The following is a 26,948-nucleotide window of genomic DNA, read 5'->3' as shown; positions in this document are numbered from 1 at the left end:
TGAAATTAAATCTGAAAACCTACATGTTACCTCTCTCTAGTTCGCTTGTTACTGAATAATGTAATCTCGGCTATGAAATAAAATCTAACTTCATGACGTGATGTAAGAGCGTCAAATCAATTTTTATTACAAAGATTATAATTAATTGCCGTTATGTTATCTATTTCTACGTAATTAATTCATATTCGACCGGGCAGCCAATCTATATACCCCTTAAAACACTGATTATACAAAGGAATGAAGTTTTATTATGAGGTATTGAACTGCAAATTGTCAAAGAAGAAATACCGATACGACTATATTAATACAATTATGTCATTACAAAGCAATAGGCTACAGTTTAGTGACTTGACATCTAATAAATTGATAGTTCAATTAACAAAAGCTGATAACTGTGGCACACAACTAAAACTTGACCGAATAAAAAGCTATTTTAAATGCGAATGATTACATCAAAAAGGAAGAAATACAAAATTCAATGTTAGTAAATCTACCATCACTACTGCATGCACATGCCATTAAATTGGTCATGAAATTGGCCTTAATTTTTTCAAACGTTTTTAACAGAGTTTTAACAGGTCACCATTAAAATTCACCCATTACTTCTTACTATTTAATGGGATTTTCATGACCATAGTTTTAATGCCATACATTAAAAAGCCATGAAATAAGTATATTAAAACCCTGGTAAAATATACCTTGTTAAAATGACTTTGATGGCCATGAAAAGCTGCTTAAAATAAGTTAACAGGCTCCTTAAAACTCCATGAAAAATTTTAATTGGCATGAAATTAATGTGTCATTAAAAAGGTACCCCTTAATTCCACATTAATTAGTAAGAGCTAATGGGACCATTAATTTTTTTAATACTCTGTTAATGGCCGTTAATTATAAAAAAATGATTAATGGTCTCATTAAATATGCCAGATTCAATTTTAATGGCTTCATAATATTTTAATGGTATATCAAATTAAGGGCCATGAAAATTTGCCATCAGAATTAGACATCTTAAGATAATCAACTTCATATTTATATTTGCCGTATTGATTTAAACTACGTATTACTACACACGTAATAGTATCTATTATGTACTGTTTTGTAAAATGCTAGAAGAATATTTGTTTCTTCTTTTCTCTCTCATTATTTTGTAACGTAAACACATGTAACAGCCTTGTACACACATTTGTCATACTGTATCCTTATTCTGTCATATGTTCATATGAAATGAGAAAATAAATGGATATTGTATTATACTGTGTTGTACGGAGAAGGGTTTACAGGTACCGGTTTAATAGATCAAGTGATCATGTGGGTAGTTTTTCACTATTCAACATTATAATATTGACAAACTTTCTGACCAAGTTTTTATTGGTACAGACATTAGGCATCAGGTGTATTCAAAAAGCAACTGTTGATGACAATGTCAGCGCACAATGGGCAATCACAATTTAGCTCTACTTCAGTACTTTGTGCTCAGGTGCATGCACTTAAACAGCTAAGAGCAAATGTTTGAGGGATTGCATCACAAGTAGCTTCCCCCCTCCCCAATCAAGCGTACCACACTCTTTGATTCATTGGAACGAAGAAGCGATTGATCTGCCCATGCCCCAAATGAATTTAAATCAGACTGTAAATCTTCACAATCATATGTACTGTTCACTTCTCTATAAAGCTTAGTTTGTACTAAAGGATTGGAAAATTTGAAAATCTAAACTGGTCTGAACACATTTTATAATGTAAATTCCTTACCCCACCCATTTTCTTATACAAATGCTGATTATTTGGACAGAAATGGCATGATTCATGGTCAAAAATGTGTGTTTTAATGGTATTTTAACATGTAACCCATTAATATTGTGAAACCTGTTAAATAAAGTGATGCAAGAATTAATGGGGTTAATTAACGGTTTTTCCTATTTTAATGGATATTTTACAGGGTTTTAAACCATGTTTAATGGTGTGTGCATCCAGTAGTGCATAGTCTTTCAAATACAAAAGTAAAGTTTCTTTAAATGTCAATGTATATATTAATATGTTTATTTTTGCTGCCTTTGTAACCTCCCTTTGTACAGAACAGCATAGACATTTAGCATTCAGCTTGATTATGTTACATGCTACCAAAGGATCTTCTTGTACATTAAGTATAACACAATATATTCTTTTTATAAGAGAAAAAGTAATAGTTCACTTACGTACACTTATTTTGTGTTGTCCTAAATTATACTACGAGGGGTGTTGAACTTATAATTTATCAGTTTGTAATCTAACTTTCTAAGGTACATGCACGATAACTAAAAAATGTGTGCCTTTGGTTCAAAATATCTGAAATAGTTGACGAATTAGAGAATATAATGCTTGCGACCCTAAAGATTTACCAGTGATATCAAAGTATAGAAATGGTAAAACATTTTAGTATAATCACCATAATTATATTCGTCATAATAATGTGTTACAGTGCAACAGAAATAGTATCGCTGGAATTAAAGAAACGTCCAAAGAGGCAACAAAACTGCGGAAAACATAAAGTTCTCAGCTCAAAATTGCACAAATCAACAAACGGTAAGTTCATCGAGGATGTATAAAAAAATGTGCAGCCGCAAATGGGAACACTTAGTTATTTCTAATGAGGTTATGCTCTACTTAAGTGAAACATGTGGGTTGTGTTGTACCAGAAAAGTGGACAATGACCGTAAGAAACGGGAGACCAGAGTAGCGTTTCAAGGCAATTTTGAGATTCTGATTGTCAACAAATAAAGTGATTTTGTCATTCCATACAGTACGGAAAGCGTTTTGATAAATTTTTATTATTTTGGACAAATTGTGGACAACAAATGAAAGAAGAGTGTTTGCTAAATACTGATATTTCATCACATTTAGGCATACATATAACCAAAAAAGGCATGTTACTATCTTTAAACTACAAATAGCAGTTTCAAAAATCAGTATTGGATTCAGTAGTCTCTGAAAGCCACTCCAACAGCATAACTGAAGAGATGAACGCAGGAGGTCACTAGTGAAGCCATACAGTAACTCTGATCGTAAGGAAAATGGAAGAATTTGGATTTATTAATTATTTATTTTTCGTCTTAGTCTAAGGATTGTATAATGGTTCATTATTACAATGGATCTCAAATCAAGCATTTGTTTCAATGAAATACGGATCATTGAACATATGTGTTCAAATTACACTTTACATATATAAGTTGAACTCGTAGTATTTGTCCCCTTAAAACCGTGTCACTTGCACATGCATTGTCTGGAAAGTAACTCATGTAAACAAAGAACCTCAGGCGGTTGAAGGGTCAGTTTTACAGTCAGTCTTTCTTACTATCTTAAAAATCAGCAGTTCTCTGATTTTGCTATAGATACAGCATATTTATGCTGCCACTTCTGTTATGAATTCACAATTTATTTTTCCCATGTCCTCGCATACACCATATCCTTAACAATGCTTTCGATAAATTATTTATTCAAGTTTTCGTTTCTCGTATAAAAACGCTTATTATGCACACCCAGTCTTTCCGAATATAAGACAGCGATGTCTGTATTTGCATAGAGCTTTACATGGCCCATGACAAGTAATTGGAATAATAATCCAGTTCTAGTGAAACTACTTATCTACGACACCAAACCCTGTAATCAAAACAACATTTGACAAAATAATTATGATGTCTGTTATTCCAAGGATTTACTCAGTCGATTAATCAATTGAGCCATTTGTATACTGACAGCCGTTGTATCTCTTTCGATATACGGATCTTACTTCTGCAGAAAGGAGGACGTTTTATTTTTCTTATTATATGAGCCGTGCCATGGGAAAACCAACATAGTGGCTTTGCGACCAGCATGGATCCAGACCAGCCTGCGCATCCGCGCAGTCTGGTCAGGATCCATGCTGTTCGCTTTCAAAGCCTATTGCAATCAGAGAAACTGTTAGCGAACAGCATGGATCCTGACCAGACTGCGCGGATGCGCAGGCTGGTCTGGATCCATGCTGGTCGCAAAGCCACTATGTTGGTTTTCTCATGGCACGGCTCATATGTAAATTGAATATTACTATGCAATGCAATTTCAACAGAACAGAAAGCAATGATGATGGAACGAATGCATGAGAAAGCCATTTCACACATGAAAAGCCTGTTTTAATGGAAATGCTTTACTGATTAATACTGTCTATTCATCAGGTTTTAATGTTAAATTATACGGAAGTCAAAGATGCGCAGGCAAAACTTCATATATAGTCTACTCTGTGCATAAGTCCACCTGTTAACAGAGACCATATGGCTCTGAGGACAATTTGATTAATTTCCGGTGTGCTTTAACATCTGAATAACGGTCAACTGCAAACACCGGCCGTTCAAAGGTGGTCTTTTTCGATAGGTTTGGCTAATATCACTTTATTTGATTAAGGTCATTCTGGAAAACTAAGCCTAGATACATTTGCCAAGAAATTGCTTAATTCAATTCTTGAGATAATTTCCGGAAAGAAGTGTGGACTTGTTGAATTCCTAATAGCATGATTATTTGTTATATTGATATGTTCTTAATTTCGCAGCTGTTGGAATACATTGCAAATTAAGTAATTTTGAAGAGTTTTATATAAGTTCCCCCAAATGCCAAACCTTTTTTCAAATTAGAATAAATGTGCCAGACTTAAGTAATACAAATGAGATGGTAATATATAGTATATATATAATGAATTTTCTTTAGCCCAGCAAACCTGAGTCATCTATTGAAATGTATAATACAATTAGAGACAATGTTGATATTTCTGCATTCTACGGACATTGCCATCATGTGCTGTATTGAAACTGTGCAACACATTGTCCACTCACATTAAATAAATATGAGAGAATGGAACTAGTGTCCCTTGTTAAATGTTAGCAAATGTGCAAGAGTAACAGTACATTGAAATTAAAGTGTTAATATAATACACTTGTACAATATGATAAATTTCTGAAAGTCTGCACAATTTCTTTCGTACTAATATTGTCTTCATTTTGTTCCAGATACTGATCAAGCCTTGGTAGAACAGCAAATTGTGGATAACAACAATTATCACTGAAAAACGGACGAACAAGCACATTGCAAGAAGTCAGCAACACAAGGTAATTTTTTCGTAGTGGGTAATATATCATATGTCACATATCATATATTACACACATAAGTTTGTTTTGCGTTGCAAAGAAGTCAATTAAAGGTGTGTCAGTATGCCTAAAACATATCCGCGTACACCAAACATGAAATTATTTTCTTAAAATATGATAAAAAGTTGGGGACAAATATAGTGTAATTCCTTTTACTATTGTGTATGATCCAGCGCTTCCACGTATTGGTAACACTATTAATAAATACTGGAATATTTTGAACCTATCAAAATGCTTTACAACTAAATTCGTTTATGAGAACTGTAAACCTGTTGTTGCCTATAAACGTCCGAAAAATTTACAAGATTATTTGATAAGTTCAGAGTTCAATAAGCAAAGTGATAAACTTTATTTCTCACAGAGATGTAATGGTAGCCGATGTTCTCATTGTACCAATCGAAACAGGTTCAGAATTTACCAGTCAAATGACTGGTCAAGCATACAGTTTACATCATAACGTAAACTGTAAAAGTAAATGTGTAATTTATTTGATTACTTGCAAAACATGTGACAAACAGTATGTGGGACAAACTAAGCAACCTGTATCAAAACGCATGAACAGTCACCGATTTGATATTAATAGTTTTACTGACCCTACTTTTTCCTCAATGGTTGCATCACATTTCAATTTACGAGATCATTTCTTAAAGGACTTTTCTTTTATGCCTATTGATGTTGTAAGAAATGACATTGATCGTCTCTGCAAAGAAACAGTGTGGATACATATATCCAGATGGTTTAAATTCTAAAGTTTTATTTGATATTAATTGACCAATTAACTAATTGTATTGATCTACATATATAGATATGTAATGCCGAGTATATTGTTGTTTTTTCCTATTTCTGTTTTTTATATACATAATTATAGGAAATTATGTGTAAACACTATCCGACTATTTACTCGGTATGTTTGTTAAATCCGTTTAAAGAAACGTTATTTTGAATTCATTTAACATTGTAAATAATGTAGATCTAAACTTTATATATATTTTACCGCCTTTTTACGCGACGTTGTTTAACGATGTCACGTCCGTTGTTTTTATTGTTATTCTTCCCTGATGAAGGCTTAACGCCGAAACGTTTGAAGTTAATAATTATCTATGAACAAACGCTACACGTGTTGTTGTTGATTTTTCTTGTTTCTTAAAATATGATAAAATACTTAAAAGACAACATTTAGCATTCGCAGACTGGTTTATTTGTCTTGCACATGCAAACAATTTTTTAAAATTTGTGGTTTTCATATTTTCAATATCTCGCCGTTCATATTCATTAACGTGCTCGGCTGTCATTTAAATACAAATAACTCTTTGTTTACTGGCTCTTTTTGTCCATGTAAACAAATGTAAACAAGGGGAAACAGATGTATGTACATATTTGCTTTTTCAATAATTTAGCAAACTTGCCATTTGATAACCCATCAACGTGTAACAAATATGCTACTAAAACATATTCATTGTAGTAAACAGACGAAAAACGAAAAAGACACAAAAAGACACAAATAATATACTATATACAGCATTTTACAATCAGATTACATGTATCGTATTGGAAAGATTAATTGCCGAGAGTGCGACATAAGCAGTTTTTGTTATCAAGTTTAAATTGAATTTAAATGAATTTAATTTGTTTGAGAGTATTTGTATTCAAGCTTGTGCTTTTGATGGAGCTTATCAAAGCAAGTTGGCAAATTTTTGGATATTGATCACATTTCGTACAGACCATGTGAAATGGCGAGTCTCAAAATTGAATGAAGTTGCCATACTTTCAACTTGATATTCAAATCTATGGTTTTAATCAGCGATCCAGACTGTACAAAAACTTTACATAATTATTACATTGTACATTATAGTTGCAACGTATCATACATAATTTACATTACCTAATATTTAATGTATCGTATTTTATATGGAAATAATGCTGGCTGTTTCTCACGAATTGGGCCCTCAACGTATTCCTGAATCTTAACTGACAACATTCAGTAAAGTGTATGACCCAGATGGCGTCGTGTAGTTAAACGACCTGATCTAAGCCTCACTGTGAAAGATGCATGTTCACGTACCCTTCGTTTCGTAATGTTTCATAACACAATACAGCAGACTGTTAAGTTACAAACAACGTGTTGCGTTATGATGCATTCGATAGTTTATGCATAATAAGAAAATTCTGAGTACCAACTACATCCTAACGTCGTGTGTGTGAAATCTAAATAAAATGAAAGAAAATCTATTCCAATGTCAAATGATCAAGCTGTCATATTTTTGTACAAAATACGTGACAGGAGGGATGAAATATCTAAATAAAATGAAAGAAAATTTATTCATATGTCAAATGATCAAACTGTCATGTTTTTGTACAAAATACGTGACAGGAGTCAACGAACGATAATAAAATTTTAGACCATAAACCCAGCCTGTCATCAATACGGTATATTTTACATGTAAGATGTGTCCCAGTCAAGACATCTTGATTTTGTCAACTGATCACATGATCAATGGATATCGCAAACTACGTCATTCGTTTTGTTGAAAAAACGTGACATCAGGAAACGAACGATTATATAATTTAAGACATAAAATTTAGCCTCTTACGAATACGGTATCTTATAACGTATGATGTAACCTTGTATCAAGACATCTTTATTTTGTCAAATGAACAATCACGCGATCACTAGATACCGTAAACTAAGTCATCTCGCTTTGTAGAAAATACACGACACGAGGAAATAAAGTTTTGACAATGAACACAGCTTATGATTAATAAAAACTACGTATGATGTATACCTGCATTAAGAAATTTTGCCAACAGGATCTAGAAGAGCAAACGGAAAATCGGTAATAATGCGCTTATCACTTAGAATGCTAAGAAACACGGTTTGTTTGTTTGTTTGTAATGATTTCCAAAGGAAGGAACTATCCACTTATAAATAAAACAAGCAACTTAGATATTACGAGGCACAGTATATTCTACAAAGGATGTAAATAGTCATTCTGCTTTTATGCATAACTATGTAAAGTACTTTTAATAACAGCTAAAAAACTCATCCTCGATCTAAATGGTGTTTGTCAGTGATTTTAGAAAACTTCTTAAGTTCGGTACTAAGGAACATGATTTTAAAGGAAAGTGTCTAGTCATTGTTTTTTTTTCGGAGTTAGTTTTTACCTCTCAGTTTTATCTGTAAGTATGTGCATTTTTTTGTTGTTGTTGGGTTTAACGTCGCACCGACACAATTATAGGTCATATGGCGACTTTCCAGCTTTTGATGGGAGAGGAAGACCCCAGGTGCCGCTCCGTGCATTAATTCATCACGAGCGGGCACCTGGGTAGAACCACCGACCTTCCGTAAGCCAACTGGATGGCTTCCTCACATGAAGAATTCGACGCCCCGAGCGAGGTTCGAACCCACATCGATGAGGGGCAAGTGATTTGAAGTCAGCGACCTTAACCACTCGGCCACGGAGGCCCCAAGAATGTGCATGTTTAAAGGATGTATACAGTGTAAAATATGGGAGCTTTTGTGATAATTTTATATGTGATAAGCTGTATGTTATAGTTTGGAATGGCCATGTACATTGTGCATATCTTGTAATGTTATTTTAACTTGAATGTATATGGATGAGACTTTAATAAAGAAATATATAATTATACTAGTATATATACCGCCATACAGCACGCCTTTTTATTAAATAACATTACGTTTTTACTTCTTTGTAGCAACCCATTTGAATGCGAGTCACATTATGTAGAATGAATGTCCTAAGTACTTCGTGAATTTCTGAATACCAAATCGTTGACTTCATACTGCATTTGCCTTGCTTGTTTCTTAAAGTACATTTTAAAGTTTCACAGTGTAAAATGCAGTTTTTTTTTTGCGTTATGATGTAAGCTGCAATTTACTGTCTTACAATGCAAATTACAATTTCACCTAGAAATCCGTGGGCTATTTATCTGCACAGTGACAAGGAAACCTAACGGTTTATTTTTAGGTTTTCAAATCCAAGGAAATGGTGTTTAATCTACTTTTCCAAAAATATATTAATCGTGTTATTTAATATCAAATCAAGTTTTAGTTTTACATTTTTTTCTAGTTGGCGGTCAAACTAAATCTGTAACATAAAAATGTTTCTTTATTGTATGAAATATCATAAATTATATGCATCTTGATGTTATGGCAAGTTACTGTAAATTGGTAAGGTACAATAAACGTATTTTAAAACAGTATGAAGTGATAGTGCAAAATGGGAATTTTCTGCGTCACAAAAAATTTCGCAGTTTCAAACCAAACAGACATTTTCGCGAACAAATGAATTCGCGAGCAGACGACTGTACAAAAATGGCCAGAAATTTCCGATATTTTCGTAAAATACTTTTAAATTAACATAGTAACTGTTGTTTGTGGAAAAATATTTTTTTAGAGAGTAAGCGACGAAATTAAATAACAGGACTGTTAATGACAATCAAGTTTCGGCTGTGAAGCAAATCCACCCAAAGTGGATTGAAAGAGATTGGAAGTTAACTCTAAGGCATGGTAGTTGTCTGGAATTAATTAATATTATAACATCAGTTTTCAATGGCGTGCAAATGTCTAACAGTAGGTGATCTGCATCGTAGATGTAGTGTTACTGGTTGAATAAAAGCATGCTTAGATGAAGATTAGAAACAAAGATCATTCAAAGTTCTTGCATTTAGTTTGAGTTTTATGCCCCCCCCCCTCCCCCACCCCATGAGTGGTGGGGGTATATAGATTTGGTCTTGTCCGTGCATCCGTGCGTCCGTCCTTGCGTCCGTCCGAAGTTCGTGACGCGCCTAGCTCAAAAAGTATTTGATATAAATTGATGAAACCTTGCATGAGTCTTTATCATGATATGAACATGCGCACCTCCTATTTTTCGTCTGGCTCCGCCCCCTATTTTCAGAGTTATGGTCCCTGAAATAGTCAAAAATGCACATTTTTACCTTGTGACACGCCTAGCTCAAGAAGTATTTGATATAGATTCATGAAACCTTGCCTGAGTCTTAATCATGATATGAACTTGCGCACTTTCTATTTTTCGTCTGGCTCCGCCCCTTTTTTTCAGAGTTTTGGTCCCTGAAATAGTCAAAAATGCACATTTTCACATTGTGACACGCCTAGCTCAAAAAGTATTTGATATAGATAAATGAAACCTTGCATGAGTCTTAATCATGATGTGAACTTGAGCACCTTCTATTTTTCATTTTGGGTCCTGAAAAAGTCAAAAATGTACATTTTCACCTTGTGACGCACCTAGCTCAAAAAGTATTTAATATAAATGGTTGAAAACTTTCACGAGTCTTTATCATGATATAAACTTGCACAACTCTAATGTTTTGGCTGGCTCCACCCCCTATTTTTAAAGTTATGGCCCTGAAATAGCTCAAAGTATTGCTGTAAATTCATGAACCTTGCTGAGTCTTATCGTGATGTGACTTGCACTTGCATTCTTCTGGAATCTAGCTCTTATTAAAAAATATGCACTTTTTCACCTATATGTGCTAGCTCAAAAGTATTAGATGTAAATTCATGAAACCTTACTTGAGTCTTTATCGTGATGTGATCTTACAAACTTGGCATTTTTTAGAGTTATGGACCCTGAAATAGTCAAAAATGTACATTTTCACCTTGTGACGCACCTAGCTCAAAAAGTATTTAATATAAATGGTTGAAAACTTGCATGAGTCTTTATCATGATATAAACTTGCACACCTCTAATTTTTTGGCTGGCTCCACCCCCAATTTTTAAAGTTATGGCCCCTGAAATAGCTCAAAAAGTATTAGCTGTAAATTCATGAAACCTTGCTTGAGTCTTTATCGTGATGTGACCTTGCACTTGGCATTCTTCTTGAGAATCTTAGCTCTTATTACAGAGTTATGGCCCTTAAAATAGTCAAAATAGTGGATTATTTTTGTTTGTGATGCTCATAGCTCAAAAAGTATAGGGCCTAGATCGAATAATGAATCCTTTTCATAAAATGTTTGTTGAGGCTATACCCCATTAAGGCTGCAAACATTTGAATTATTGCCCCTTATTTGTGACAAATGTACCAGTGGGGGACACACCCTGTGTCCTACAGACACATTCTAGTTATTTGTTGTTTTCTTCTTAAATCCCAGATTAAGAATGTACGAGCGTTTTTTTCAGGATATCCGCCATTTTGAAAAATGTTTCTTCAAATATTGCCTTCCAACAAATGTTTTGCCGAAAATTAATGCTAAATCATTAAAATATGGTTAATAAAGTACCATTTAAGCAAATAGATTCTGCTTTTTGCGAAAAAAAAATTTCACCCTTATTTTTGGCTGACATTTGTCTAAAATTGACGCAAGTTTTACAGTGGGGTAGGGGTAGGTAATTTCAAATATCTATGAAAGTAGACCAGCTTTCGTTTTGATATTTTCCTGACTGATACATATAATGGTTAGGTATAACTGAAATAAAAAAAATTCAAGATATCTCTTTATTTTATCTGGAAAATATAAATTAAATAAAAAAGAACACAAAATATCAAAATTCACCAGTTTTTGACAGTTTTTTCTTAATAAATCTCTTAGATGCACGGTGACCCCTACTTTTTTTCTTTCCATTTTAAAGCATTTTTGTGCGTCATTAAAGCTGCAAAATATTTTTAAAATCTTACCGTCAGAAATGTTTTTGTAGATCTAAATACATTTTTTTTCATTGAAAATAAAGTGGTGGGGTAATTATGTCAGCATGCAAAAATGAAAGAGATTTGTTTGTGACATTTATGCTTATATAATACTGACATCACCTTGTATTCATATTAACCTGTAAAACATGAAATCCCTATAACATTAAATGGGATATTATATGTTTTATAAAGTACAACCATTTTTTCAATTTTACAAAATTTCAGAAATGCTTAAACAGTGGGTTTAGAAAATGCCTTATAAAATTAAAACAAGTTCGGTGACCTATGTTTTTTCTTCTCTTGTTTGTTTTGAAAACTAATGTTCTTCAAGCTCACAGAGTATGAAAAAATTCTTAACGTTAGAAAAAATTCGATCGTACATCCTTAAGCATTGCAAAATTATACAAATACTGATAGTAAGTCGAAAAAGTTTCATTTAGAAAAAAAGAAAGCATTATATAATTTCGAGTTAACTTAATTCAAAATAATTCCGTTTTCTTTTCCTTTGATCAAGTATCTGAGAGACGAAATGTGTCTCTATTTCTTCTCTACATGTTTCACAACAAATGCGTCAGGTTGGAATTCAAAATTTATTTAAAATTATACTCATCTTAGCCATTTTACTATCATTCTAGAAATAAAACTTTCCTATCAATGGTCTACGAATAATTAGTTATATGTTTGAAATAGACAACTTCCCTAATATAATACAAAAATTTAGTGCATCACAAGCCTGAAACATATCACCAACTACAATTTATGACCATTGATAAAAGGCAGACAATGCAGACACATTAGTATTTCTAAGAGACGGCATTACAAAACGATGTTAAGCAGCACCGCAGACCAAATCTGATCATTATCTAATAAACAATCGAGTTAGATTTGTCGTTATCTAACATGGAACAGTCACTTAATTGTTTGCCGATTTCCATATTATATGGTAGGCAAACCCGAAGGATCAAGTCAGATTTTGCTTTTAAGATTATGCTTTTCATTGAATTTGGTCTAAGGTTTGTAGAAATTCAAACACGATCATATTATTATATTTCGCTCATATGATTAACCGAATTATTATGGATATTTTCAAAAATAAGAACAACATGAAAGAAAAGATTATTGTTTTTACGTTATATGACCCGTATCAGGTTCTGATACTACTAATTGTTCTTGATTTAACTTACTATTACACTTACAGTGTATATTATATAAGTTTGTTTATATTGGACATTCCCGTCTAATAAAGTCACTGCTTTCAGCTGCATCTACAGTCGACATGGTAAAGGATCATCTTATGAAAGTTATTCGTACTCAGAAAAAACAAAATTCACGGAGGTCGATGAAATATCGTGAACAAAAACGCACGTTTCGTTTGGTTGTTTGTTCTTTTCGAATGATTTTAAATTTGGAAAATTAAAATTAACAAACTGTCAGTACTGATAAAATCCCTCTTCAAAATTAATAATCATTTCGAAAGAAATAAACACTTCTTCTTAATTTACATAAATACGGAGGCTAAGACGTCGAAAAAATCGAAAGCTGTCATATTTTATGTGTCGCTCACAAAATAAACCGAAAGTGAATTATTCAAAATATTTTCAAAATATCTTGATAAAATTTAAATGAGATGAAATGCACTTATTACAGCCAATCTTATTGTTTCTCAATGAATCCGTTACATTATGAACGCACGTGCCTCATCCTAGATATAAGTTAATTATAAATGCACTTACTAATACTTGTAATATTTGTTACAAAGTAGACTTAACATCCTGCGGCAACCACTGAAACATATATATTGTAAAGAAAATTCGTTTGAACTTGTGATATTGCATTTGTCTTGTCGTATTATTTTCTAGTTATTTCTCATTAAAAGTAGGAATCCGCCTAAGATGAAGTTGTAGGGTTCCTTTTTTGCATAAATTCAACATTCTCCTGATTCAGTGCATGTTTACTATATTTGATATTTATATAGTTTCTTTTCTCAGCAGACACTCAAAAATTAAAGGTAAGCGTAAAAGTATAATGTAGCTTTAAATTTGCTACTATTTAAAGAGGGCGTATGTATACATATCAAACACACATCAGATAATTTAGCGGCCAAACAAACAACACATTCGGTTTCACTGAACAATAAATGTGATACAACACCACTAGCATATCCTCAAGCGGAACTTTTTCATACACAGACACTGAATGAACTCTCTAATCCCAAATTATTAGGAAATATAACGACACCATGCCAAGTACCGAGAGACGTTTTACGGCCGTCACATGAATTTTTAAGTCTGCTGTTACTATACTATATGAGAGCATAGAACGCAACTAAGAAAAGTAAAAGCAGAGTTTATACATGAGAGATAATGATGATGCTCACGCTTTCAAGCACCGGCTTAAACTGACGTTTGTCGTACTGAGAATTTTTGATGAACTCCATTGTCCTTCAGGAGACACTGATTCAAAGTATTGGGAGATGTTTTACTGCCATCACAAGGCTCTTAAAGACTGCTGGATAGTTTTATAATTTTCAAGAAAAGCAGACTTGGTTTGACCGAGTGCGTTTATGAGAAGTAATGAAGCATGCAACATCCTAACGCCCTCTACCAGCAGCAATTTGTGTAGCAAACTAGTGGTGGTGATTTAGTTCGTATAAATTCTCTCCTAGTATATAATAATATATAGCGGATCTCATGTATGGGAAAGTCAACTGTTCTGAATATAATTATATCCCTTAATGCAAATTATCTATATATATATTCAATGTATCCTCGAGATCAAGTTAACTTTCAGTTAACTTTCAGAGAGAGAGAAAGATAGCTTCTCTGGTCCCAATCAATTTAAAAGACTAAAATGTCACTGCTGATTTGTGAAACATGAAAAACAGAGATTTGAGTATATATATGCAAATGTTGAACTAGCTTAAGATCTTCAGCTCTCTCGGTTTATATACTGGATTTGGACGGGAGAGCTGAAGTGCACTCCGTAGGGAAATCATACCAATAATCGTGCCAGAAATCTGACACGCTCGCGTTTGTACATTTTGAAATAGATCGGCAGCAGCACTTTCTGATCAGTTAATATATAGTAAAATCTACCATTGTGCCAAATTTTACGCATTAAAACCCATAATTGATGGCAGAACTACCTGACAATTTCGAACTGGTCTGAAACGTTTACTCTTCGCCGCCATCTTGCTCCTTTGAAATACGAGACTGACCTTTCACCCGCGCGAACCGCTAAGAGAGCACTCACATGTGCCGCTTCGTATTTGAAGTTGCATCAGCATCCCGGTGGCACAAAAACTTGGGAAAATGGTTATTTTTTATTGAAATTGATTTGAATTATTACTTTCATAGATAAATCCTTAAGAAAACTTGTATGTATAAATAATTTCTTTTGTTTACAAGGTGCTCTAGAGACTCTACATGTGTATATTTAGCGGCTCGCGCTGTTACGTCATGCGAGAATCTCGTTGTAGCTATTCAACAATGGCCGCCGAAATGATGCTGATCTAGCAGTGACTTGTAAAAATCAGCGATTTTATTGTAAGATTTGCTTCCAGAATTTGATAAATGGTGTTAACTGATGTAGAAGTGATTACTTTATCAAGATATCCATACATCTTCGTTCAAAATTTCAGTTGACTACGGTTGCGACGAAAAGTTGGACAACTTTTTATTTTGGTATGGTTTCACAGTAGGCCTGGTCCAAAACTCTAAAGCCGCAACTATGAAAAAAATAAAATATAAAAAAGCGGCATTTAGAGTTTTGGAAGCCAGGACTAATGTTGAACCAGTACGGATGTGTAGTGCAATTCGGGCTCGTACATAAAGCAGCACCGAAACTAATCTTATTGGGTTAGTGGACTTGCTTGAAGCATGTGCGTGTTCGTTCGTACTGCTAGGCGCTTTGCCGTAATTGGTCTCTGATATATTGTGGTGGTGATTTAGTTCGTATAAATTCTCTCTTCTATATAATAAATTATAATGCGAACTTGCACCTAACGGATCTCACGTATGGGAAAGTCAACTGTTCTGAATATAATTATATCCTTTAATGCAAATTATCTATATATATATTCGATGTGTCCTCGAGATCCAGTTAACTTTCAGAGAGAGAGAAAATATAGCTTCTCTGGTCCCAATCAGTTAAAAAGACTAAAATGTCACTGCTGATTTGTGAGACATGGAAAACAGAGAGTTGAGTATATATATGCAAATGTTGAACAAGTACGAATGTGTAGTACAATTCGGGATCGTATATAAAGCAGCACCGAAACTAATCTTATTGGGTTAGTGGACTTGCTGTGGCATGTGCGTTTGTACTGCTAGGCGCTTTGTCGTAATTGGTCTGGTATATTGTGGTGGTGATTTAGTTCGTTTAAATTCTCTGTTATATATATATATATATATATATATATATATGGATAAAATGTTTTCTTGGCATTTGGACCGGTATAAAGTCGATTGAATCTTTGGGAAAATAGTTCAATAATCTCTATAGCTCTTAACTATATTTAAATTTTTTCTTTATTTTGAAATAAAAGTTACGCAGTATTTTACCAAAGCAAAATGTTTATTACAAACATACGTACTTGCTTATTATTGACTGCTTCCGACCCGTAATAACAAGTCTAGCAGACGTAATAGAGCTAATTGATACATACATCAACGTGGTGCACTGGAATAAATACATTATTAACATAAAAATTTATTGAGGCTAAAATCGGACAGACAAATAACTTCATCATATAAAATTACATGCAACACATTGGAAAGGTAAGAAGACGGAAAATAGCTCTTTACTTTAATCACGGCGGCCTTCGCAATGTAAATTAATGAGATGTCATTATATTATTTAAAAATATATATATATAGAGGGACAAGCACTTGTCCCCTCCTTTATTCCATAATTAGCAATTCTGAATACCACCTACATGTTATCCTGATGTCGAGTGTGCCAATAAAGAAAATTTCATTCACATTTGTCAGATACGTGCGTATAATAGCACTGTGATTATTATTAACCTTTTACATGATTAAAGGATATTACAAATTGTCAAGCTCAGCTGACAAATACATGACTTGAGGAAACGAAGGAGAATGTAACGTCTGATTACATTTTTAGTTTCTGAATACCGAAACATCTTATTTCATTATGTATAATGTGCCCCTGCGTCAATAACTGTTGTTTTTAGCATGATCTAAAGATATCTACATGAATTAACTTTATCAATATTATGCACTTTATCTGTAACAAATAGTTTCAGTTTGTTAAGTGCCTCACACAATACTGAGCGCGTGCGAGGCGCATGAGTGACACGTGAGTGTGGCATGTGTGGCGCTTTTGACTGTAAATTTAACTCGAAGTAAATTGCTGTTGAGGTAAAGCGTAATAATTCATATGCAGAAATTGCATGTTTGGACACCGCAATTCCTTACTCATGAAGTAACCTGTAAATATCAACGTGTCAAGACAACTCAACAAAACTTGAATAGTATAAATGCATCATAAACAAAGTAATGACAAATTGAATACTCAATATTTTTAAGTCTAAGTCTAAATGTTTGATACTTTATGAGATAATTAGTAATCATTATTTTTATACAATAGAGATAAGATAATTGAGCAATGTGGAAAACAGCAAACCCTCATTGTTTTATATAGAGTTAATAATGATGCCGCTCATCTGTATCGTCATCGTCATCGTCATCATCATCTCTATCATCATCATATGTTAAAATAGAATGCCGACTTTATAATAGTCACGCATTTCATCACGTCTTTTTGTACGCTGACTCACTGAATTGAGGAATATAGTTATCTATCTAAACAATTACTTATATTGTTTGCTGGATCGGAGTCTGCTTTAAAGACTAAATAAGCAAATTCGGTGCTACTTCTGCATGCGAATTAGAGCTACATATTGTAATGTTGAAGTAAAGCGGAAGAAAAAAAATTAAGAATTAAATCTTATTTTCACTACTAAAATATACTAACTTTTATTTTTTTATATATATAAAAACGTTACGTACATGTCGTTACATCATAAGTAATAACACGATATTTCGAAATTAATATACAGATTTTGACGTCAGCTTCCATCACATTAACCCAATGACATTATTTGCTGCAGTCTACAATTTAATCCTATTTAGACCAAGTCATACACATATACCAGTTTTTGACTGTATAATTGTTATGCTCCCACATTTGTGTGTGTGTGGGGGGGGGGGGGGGGGGGGATATAGCGTTGCTGCTGTCCGTACGTCCAGAAATCTTGCGATGTCCAACTCCTTCCATACTACTAGCCTGACTTACTTTAAACTTACACAGATGAACAAGCTTGGTGTGCAGATGACCGTAGAGGAAGGAAGTATTGCTGTGACTATTTTAACCGCAGTTTTGGCTCTTTGAGAGTTTTGCTATACAGAAAATGGAGAAAAATATTGTGTGTCCAATGTCTCAAACACTATTGAAAGGATATGCTTCGAACTTTCACAGATGAACAAGTTTGATGTGCAGATGACCTTAAAGGAAGGCACTTTTGCTGTGACTATCTTTATCGCAGTTATGGCACTTTTATAGTTTTGCTTTATAGAATATCGAGACAATTCTTGTGTTTCTAACTCCTAAAACCTTATTGAAAGGAAATGCTTGAAAATTTCACAAATGAAGAACATTGATGTGAAGATGACCATAAATAATTCATTTTTTCTGTAGCTATTTTCTTTGGAAATATGGCGCTTTCTTAATTCCACAGAATATGCCATAGTGAAGAAATTTGGTGTGTTCAACTCCTCAAAGTTGCACAGATGCACAACCTTATCTGAATACGAATTGCTTCAAACTTATTGTCGAACATCTCAATTTGAAACTCTATGGGGAAAATATAAAAATCTTTTTCAAGAGTAATACATTGAAGTTTTTTCAGTGAAACGCAAGGTTAAATAACTTCCAAAACACTATAAAACGATACAGAATATATATGAAAGAATATACTTGTAAGCTTTTACTGTTAACATTATGTTTCTTTTGTATCACATATAAAATGCCCCCTCAACGTGTCCAGACCAACCCAGGTTTTTCATTTTTCACTGTCTTTCGCCCGAAACTTGTTTTTTTTTTTTGTTCTACATAAAATACATGTATTTATAATCACATAGAAAGTAATTTTTTTTTGTTTCGAACTGAAGGCCTTTTTTATCTTCGAAATGCAGATTTTGTCTCTTTATATTTTAAGTGAAATATTATCCTACGCAAAAAATGTTTAAATTAAATCGCTAGACAACGGAAGACAGTATGTAAAATTTAACCGTTATAAATGTTATTTAATTTTTGTTTTTATCTAAAAACATAATTTGTCTAATTAACTAACATTATGCATATAACTTTTTTATGAAGTGCATAATTAAACAGATTAAGTAAATGTATTTTTGTATAGTTTAGTTGTTAAACAAAGATTCACTTAAATTGTATATTAAGAAGGTATTAGTCCCTATTATCAAAAAAAAAAAAATCCCCAAGAATTTTGTTACAACAGTTCATTAGCTAATATGATTATATTTTAGTTGTAATAGCAATCATGTGACTTTTTGTAAGGTGTGATGGGGGATGGATCCCCGACCCCCGCACATCTATGACGGAGACAATAAATGGGTCACCACGGTAGCCGAAATTAAAAAACAACAACTTATTGTCGAACATCTTTCATGTGAAGATGATCTTTACTAAAAACTTTGCTATTTAAAAGAACTCAGTATGTGGGGACGTCTGTGTCTTATGATTTGAATTGCTTTGTTGTTCTGAAAACAGTCTGAATAATAGACTTTCGGGGACTTTATGCATTAATTTCCAGGTTTGTTTCTCAAACCCCAGTTTAATCTATTACCTATTAACCTCCGCTGCGATAGCTGAAACCTATACCAAATATATACAAGCTGTTTATTTTAAGTCTGTTTAAATCGACAGGGATGGTTTTTAATTACATTAAGTCACGTACGTGCTTCACATATATAATTGCTTTTAGATATGCTTTACATTTTTACGCGGATGATTTTAGATATGCTTTACATTATGCAGTGTGCTTTACATTTTGACATGGATGTTTTTATGTACGTTTTACATAAATGTTTATGATTTACAGTTGGCATTCGCAATATGGCTTCTTCTCGGCGATATATGACCATTTTGTGTCGGTTCGCCGTAAAACCAAACTCACTCACTCACTCACTCACTCATTGCTCCACATATAAATGAGTTTGCTATTTAATTACAACTTCCACTTTATTTCATACTTTCGATCAAAATCAATTTTTAATATGAAAAAGTTTGAATTGGTTTTTTGAAACATCGGAAACCTGTAACAGATTTGTAAGCAACATCTGTTACCAGTATATATTGCAGACAATGAAACATAATAATTATAAAGGTCTCGAGGTGACAGTACTTCAAAACGGTGGTGAAAATAATATGCCTAATCTTATTATAATCTAGTGAACAATCAAGTTAAATTTGTCGTGATGTGACTGGAAACACGTCGACATAAGTTAAATGAAGTAAGATAAGGTCATAAACGTTGATAAATCAGTTTTTGTTTCTATATATTAAATGTGTGTTAAAGCTGTATCGTTCGACAAATTGTGTTCTCAGAATGGCTCGAAGAATGGCTCACAGTATTACGTTGGACATGCGAAAAAAAGATAAAGTATAATACGCAAGAAAAGCACGTAATTTGTAAACATCAAAGGGCACCTTTTTATAAAAAAGAAAAGAAAAGAAATTGTGTAATATATTTGTTGAACAAGTTTCAAAACCAAATGTATGATGTGCTCAATATATATTTCATATCAAATTGTTACGGCCTTTTAATGTGACAGAGAATTTTCAATAACAGGTTTTGCTTTTTTGATACTTATAACTTGCTTTGACACTACTTCATCCGGTAGGCTGTATTTGAATTAAAAGGTTATATTTGTTATCCAATAAAAATCTTCCGTAATACATGTATGACGCACTTGATTAACAAGCAAAAGGTAAAAATAAATACATCAAATTATTTCTGTTCTACAACGTATTTGATTCTCAATACAATGTTTTTCCGTTCCAATATCAGGTTAAACTTGAATTACCAGTCGATGATTTAATCTCAAGAATAGAATAGAATAGAATATATTTTATTTCCAATTTCGGGCCCTCTCGGGCATGACAATTTTGATATATACACAAAGTTTCAAAAGAGATATCATTAACACTATAAATCAACAGAAAAAAAACAACAACAAAAAACATATAATAGTAAAATAAACAATAATGTAATGCTGATAGAAAATTATAATATAATGTTATGACTAGAAATATAACATAATAGTATGACTAGTACTCTATTATATCATGACTAGAAATATCAAGAACTCATATACATTAATGACATGAGAAAAACTATGAGAATGGATTATTCAAGTTTGAATGACTGTTTACTGTATAAAAACAAACACTAGTTGCTCCGTAATGATGTAATTTAATTATAAAGACAAAAACAACATGTGCAAACAATAACGTACGTGTCATTTCTTATTAGCCCGCCGGTTTAGGTCAATAGAAGGATGCAAACCTACGGATCGCCGGGTCATGAGTTTGATCTTCGGGCGGGGCGTATGTTCTCCGTAACGATTTCGTCCTCCATCTCCGATTCATGCGGGGAAGTTGGCAGTTACTTGCGGAGAACAGGTTTGTACTGTGATAGATTCCAAAAACACTGGTTATGTTACCTGTCTACCGTTATATAACTTCAATACTGTTGAAAAACAAACAAATAAGTATCTAATTATTCTACACAGTAGTTATATCATAGCTTCTCCTTCAAGACATCATAAAACATATGTTTCACTACAGTAAAATTACAAAAAACTGGTCTCACTGCAGTGAACAATTAATACAATGAAAATAGGCATTTTACTTCATCAATATTTCTTAACATTTCATTAAAAAGTATATCATAAATGCATTTATGATAAGGACTCTAAGTTTTGTGTTACATCACAATTTAAAACAACAACAGAAAACTCTTACATAACGCATGCCGTATACTTATTACTTTTCAACTGAATCTTTGCAATAACTAAATGAGCCGCGCCATGAGAAAACCAACATAGTGGGTTTGCGACCAGCATGAATCAAGACCAGCCTGCGCATCCATGCTGTTCGCTTTCAAAGCCTATTGCAATTAGAGAAACTTTTAGCGAACAGCATGGATCCTGACCAGACTGCGCGGATGCGCAGGCTGGTCTGGATTCATGCTGGTCGCAAACCCATTATGTTGGTTTTCCCATGGCGCGGCTCAAATGTACATTGTTGTTGTAAATCTCGATCAGAATTAGTTAGTGAAATTACTATCTGCTCGAAGTCTAAACAGAAATTAAATACTTTACGTCAGAATAGATAATTCTACATATAAGGATATTGTCTTCTGTAAGGTGAGAAATGACAACGATGTATGAATGACAAAATTCAATTACCAGTTCGAGACTCTTTTTGCATACTCAAAATTATATCAGGAAAAAGGTTTGGTTTATCTACGCTATTACTTTTGATATGCCGGCTAGTCTGTTAAAACATAATTGATTAAACTTAAATCATATATATGTTAATCCTTTTAAGAAAAATAATGTTGAAAAGATGGCAATGAATATAGGCCTTAAACTATTTCCAACATAGTGTTTTATTGATGATTTATTTGTACGTTACTTTTGCATTGCAGGAAAAATAAGGTGATATCAAAGGGCAGCTTCTTTTAGATTTTAACTAAAGTACTGCAAATGTATCTAAAATCAAATCAGTTAAACAAAATATTAGTTTATTTTCTTTATTCACATGCATACATTACATAATAAAGCAGTTCAAGCATTTTATAAATAACTGCTGTAGGTGTTTATGAGTATGATGTTATCAAGTACCCCACCCATCTGCAGTAACGTTATGAATACAGTTTTATTTCACGAATGCCTTTGAATGATTTTTCTTGCTACTGACTTTGAGATACACATGTTCAGTATTCAACCCTTTCTATTATCTCTAATGTCGAGGAGTTTGTTTTAGAAATATGTATGTATAAATTTGATTAGAAAATCTATGTTCTGAATTTTGGCAGTTTTGATACTTTGATACCCCGACGCTCTTTAAAAATGGTGGATAGATACTAAATGTAGCCTACCAGTACTTGCTAGAAATCTTTAAATATCTTTTTTGCTGATATGGAAAGCAAACATTTATGCTGTAGTATACCAGTAGTACATTAATACAGCATATGGTACACAGTAACGACAATAATACATATTAGGATTCCAGATGCACTACATGTATCTCAAAAATGTGATATGCGTTATTAAGGACTTTTTTTCTGTGTTACATTTCCTTACATTCCACACCAAAAAGTTTATATTGGAATCAGTTTAACCCAAAAAGTTAAAATGACCAGCCTAATACTAAATGCAAACTAACATAATGATCTTCCTATAAGACGAAATATACCATTTTCTTTCATTACACCGTTTACCAATTTACACTCATTCTGTTTATTAAGAGCAATTGTTTTAAACCATGACGCATATTCCGTAACCTACTTGGTCTTTACCAAAAGTATATATCTTAAGGATGTAGAATACCTTCTCAACAAGTTAGATTCAATTTTATTGACAGGTAGCAATTTATTGCTGTTTTGTGTAATTAAACGCTTCAGCTGGATCTTTAAAAGTAACAGGTGTACTCCTCATTCAGGGGCGTACCTGGGCATACGCCGATACGCCTGTTTGTAAAATTAAATTCGACGCCGGGAAAATGAAAAAACTTAAAGTGTGAAAAAAATGCAATAAAATGTAAAGCCTAAAGGGAGTTAAACGGCTATTTCAAGTTCTTAGTTTTACAGTATCATCTGAATGAGATATAGCAAGTTCGTTTTTGAAATAGATTGATTTGTTCCTGTAATTATCTCGGAACAAGTAAGTGTAGATTCCTTGCAAGCATAAGGCCCGGCAAATACAGCTAGAGCCACACATCGCCAAATAGGCCTGCCTTAGAAATAAAGACAGACGCACACATGCTCGCACGCATACAAACAGACAGCGATGAGAAAAAGAACACTGTTGGCACCGCCGAGAACGGGAAATGGTAACACCTTCTATACTTTTCTTCATTCTACATTATATATTGTTTACAAAGATAAAAGCTGGTCCTATTGACAGTATTTCATTTAGTTTTTTCCCCAGGTGCTCCTCCTTGCATTATTTTATTATGGATACCCGGGTAGAACCAACGACCTTCCGTAAGCCAACGGGATGGTTTCTTCTTATGAAGAATTCAACGCTCCGAGTGAGGCTCGAACCCACATCGGTGAGGTGCAAGTGATTCAAAGTAAGCGACCTTAACGACCCGGCCATAGAGGCCCCAAGTAAAACATTGGCATTCAAGCATGCAAAGGGAGAACAAAAATGCTTGAGTCATCCAAGGTATCAAGTAAAAAAGCTTGCGCTTAATATAACATTTAACGTCAGTATCAATGTGCATTTCCATCTATCAATCTACATCCAGATCAGGATACCGAAATACCAAAACAATTTACGCAGTTTGAATTTTCGTTTGCAAAAAATAGATGTTGTTTACGATTTCTACAAAATGTTTACTTTCGTGTGAAAAAGATATATCAATGATTATTTGATAAAACCTGATACATTCGCAATGTATGGGTAGACGCATTTATCAAAACCCTGTCAAAATGCGGATGCAGAATTCATGCATGAAATTATAACATTACGATGATTTAAAAAACGATAACAACAAAAACTAGAATACCCTTACACAATCCAATCGAGATTCTCTCTCTCTCTCTCTCTCACACACACCTACCCCATACTCGCAGGATCGCTGTTTAGCTCATAGTTATGCAGCTCGTCTATCTGGCGTACAATTCAAAATCATCCAGGTACGCCCCCGTCATTTGACTTTTATGGCGAAATTACATGTGCTTGCAATTCGTATTATTGTGGACGACTTTGAAATAGAGTACAATAACCTGAAACTGTGTTTCTACAATAGGCCAGTGTCTAACTCTTTAAATTTTAAAGTTAGATTTAAAGGTCGTATGGTTCGTTTCCATGCTATCATTAATATAGTACGCGATATCACTATTTGCTACTGCAAAATGAACAATTTCAGCATAGTTACTAGTATATTAGTACCAAATTATCAATGGAAACGGAAAAAAGTATTACAAATCAAACTGTCCAATTTTTACTTGAGAATTGCAGCGGTAATAATCCTAAATGCAGTACGAATAGTGTAAAATCTAGTCGATTGCTTCAAGTATATCAAACCTTTTAAATTTCTAATTTAGATTGTAAAAGTATATTTTGAACGTGTGCGACTAAACGACATGATCTTTAGAAGTAAATAATTAAATTCTACACGTACCCATACAAGTATAAAATGTTTATAATATCGCATATTACACGTTATTGTGTTGTATGATGATTATTTGCAATTATATGTGACCGTAATGACGTGAAAGAAGATAGCCGAATCAGTTTGTGTTATGACGAAAATATTGTGGCCAACAGAAAGGCAGATAAAATCACTATATATTCTAAATGATATAAGAATTGTCGTTATTAGTGGTGTATAATTGCATATTGTCAAAGATAAAATACAATCTACACTGGATTAATAGAACAATAAATATGTTATTACAATGCGATAAAACAAGGTTCAATCACATTTAATTGAGAAGACTACGATGACTTTGGTTATATATTTTGTATTATATATTTTGATAACGTTTTCGCTGATAGGAAGAACGTTTAGAATATTTTATTTACCACGACTACGCATAACGGGTGTGGTCACTTTTTGTTTGTCATGATTGAGTTCGACTGCTTATGTTCTTAGTTTACTGGAGACTATGCAAAAAGTGCACCAAGACAGCCAAGCAACGTTTACTTATTATGACGTCATTCAGACGTTGGTGGCAGAAGTAAACAACGTTCAGACAAAGTGAGTATGACTGTTCAAAATAACGCACGTAATGTCGTCATTGAACCGCACAGAAAAAGTCAGCCTGTAACTAAGATATGTTGTGATCATTACATTTATAAGTTAAGGAGCAGACAGCACAGTCCAAGCGGTGTTATACACGATTGCTAAAAGACGGTTAAAAGAGTTATTTGACACGATTTGATGACTTGGATAAAGACCGACTATTCATGTGCGCACCCTTAGATATTTGGCCTTAGTATAGATACTGTTTACAGTATTTAATCCAAACGACTGATTATGACTTAGGAATTTTTATCAAAATTGATAAAAAATTATTAGAACATCTATGTCTATTCATATTGAATTTACAAAAAGGGTTGAATAAAACAATAAAATGGGAGATTCTGTCACGCATTTTTGTCAGCGGATTTTAAATATAAATTCAGAATGTAATATTCTGTTTATCATTTGTTAGGGTTTTTTCTGTTAAGATAGCGAAATTCCTCTGTCCTTTATCCGTTATAGACCAAGTCAATTCTAAACTTGAAACAACGTAAACGTTAAAATATGAAATAGTATACTAGTGTAAATCCGAAAGATATGATATGGCTTTATTTTTCTTCCACGACACCAAATACTTGATTACAAATTTGATGAAATGTAATCACTGTACGATGGACTCTTACCAGTGACGGTTTTCTAAGTGATGTTACTTCTTGCAGAATTATCATATTATTAACAACTTTGCAGTGAAAATAGTACAGCATTGTGATTATATAATCCTAATTTTGCTAATACTTTTTTCCAGAAGTAAATAACACATGTGATAACTGTGATAGCTAATTCATAAAAATATAATACTATTTAAAATGCGATAAGTATTTTAAATAATACAACATAACGAATTATTCATCTTGTTTAAAACAAAAACACAATAGTGTGTTATATGTCATTGTATATTATATTTCATATATTAACTTTTTTTATAACAGAACAGCATAAATGTCTAACAATTAAATAGTTTATCAATATTATGTGGAATGTACGAAAGACCGGTGGTGACTTCGAACTTCATACTTCACAGTTCAAACTTCAAACTTTATATAT

The 26,948-nt window shown here is 33.1% G+C and overlaps 1 protein-coding gene across 3 annotated transcripts in view; it reads left to right on the top strand.

The window, feature by feature from the left end:
* Positions 1–26,948, top strand: part of LOC123563445 (tachykinin-like peptides receptor 99D) — a 357,242-nt gene that overhangs the window by 223,855 nt on the left and 106,439 nt on the right. For all 3 annotated transcript variants that reach the window (XM_053531853.1, XM_053531865.1, XM_053531862.1), the window contains exon 4: positions 5,010–5,108. The gene's annotated coding sequence lies outside the window, so the exon portion shown is untranslated. The remainder of the gene's footprint in view (positions 1–5,009; positions 5,109–26,948) is intronic.

Source organism: Mercenaria mercenaria, chromosome 2, assembly GCF_021730395.1.
Source record: "Mercenaria mercenaria strain notata chromosome 2, MADL_Memer_1, whole genome shotgun sequence".
NCBI classification, from domain to species: Eukaryota; Metazoa; Mollusca; class Bivalvia; order Venerida; family Veneridae; genus Mercenaria; species Mercenaria mercenaria.
Note: the sequence above shows the minus strand (reverse complement) of the source record. Positions and strands in the feature narration are given on the sequence as shown.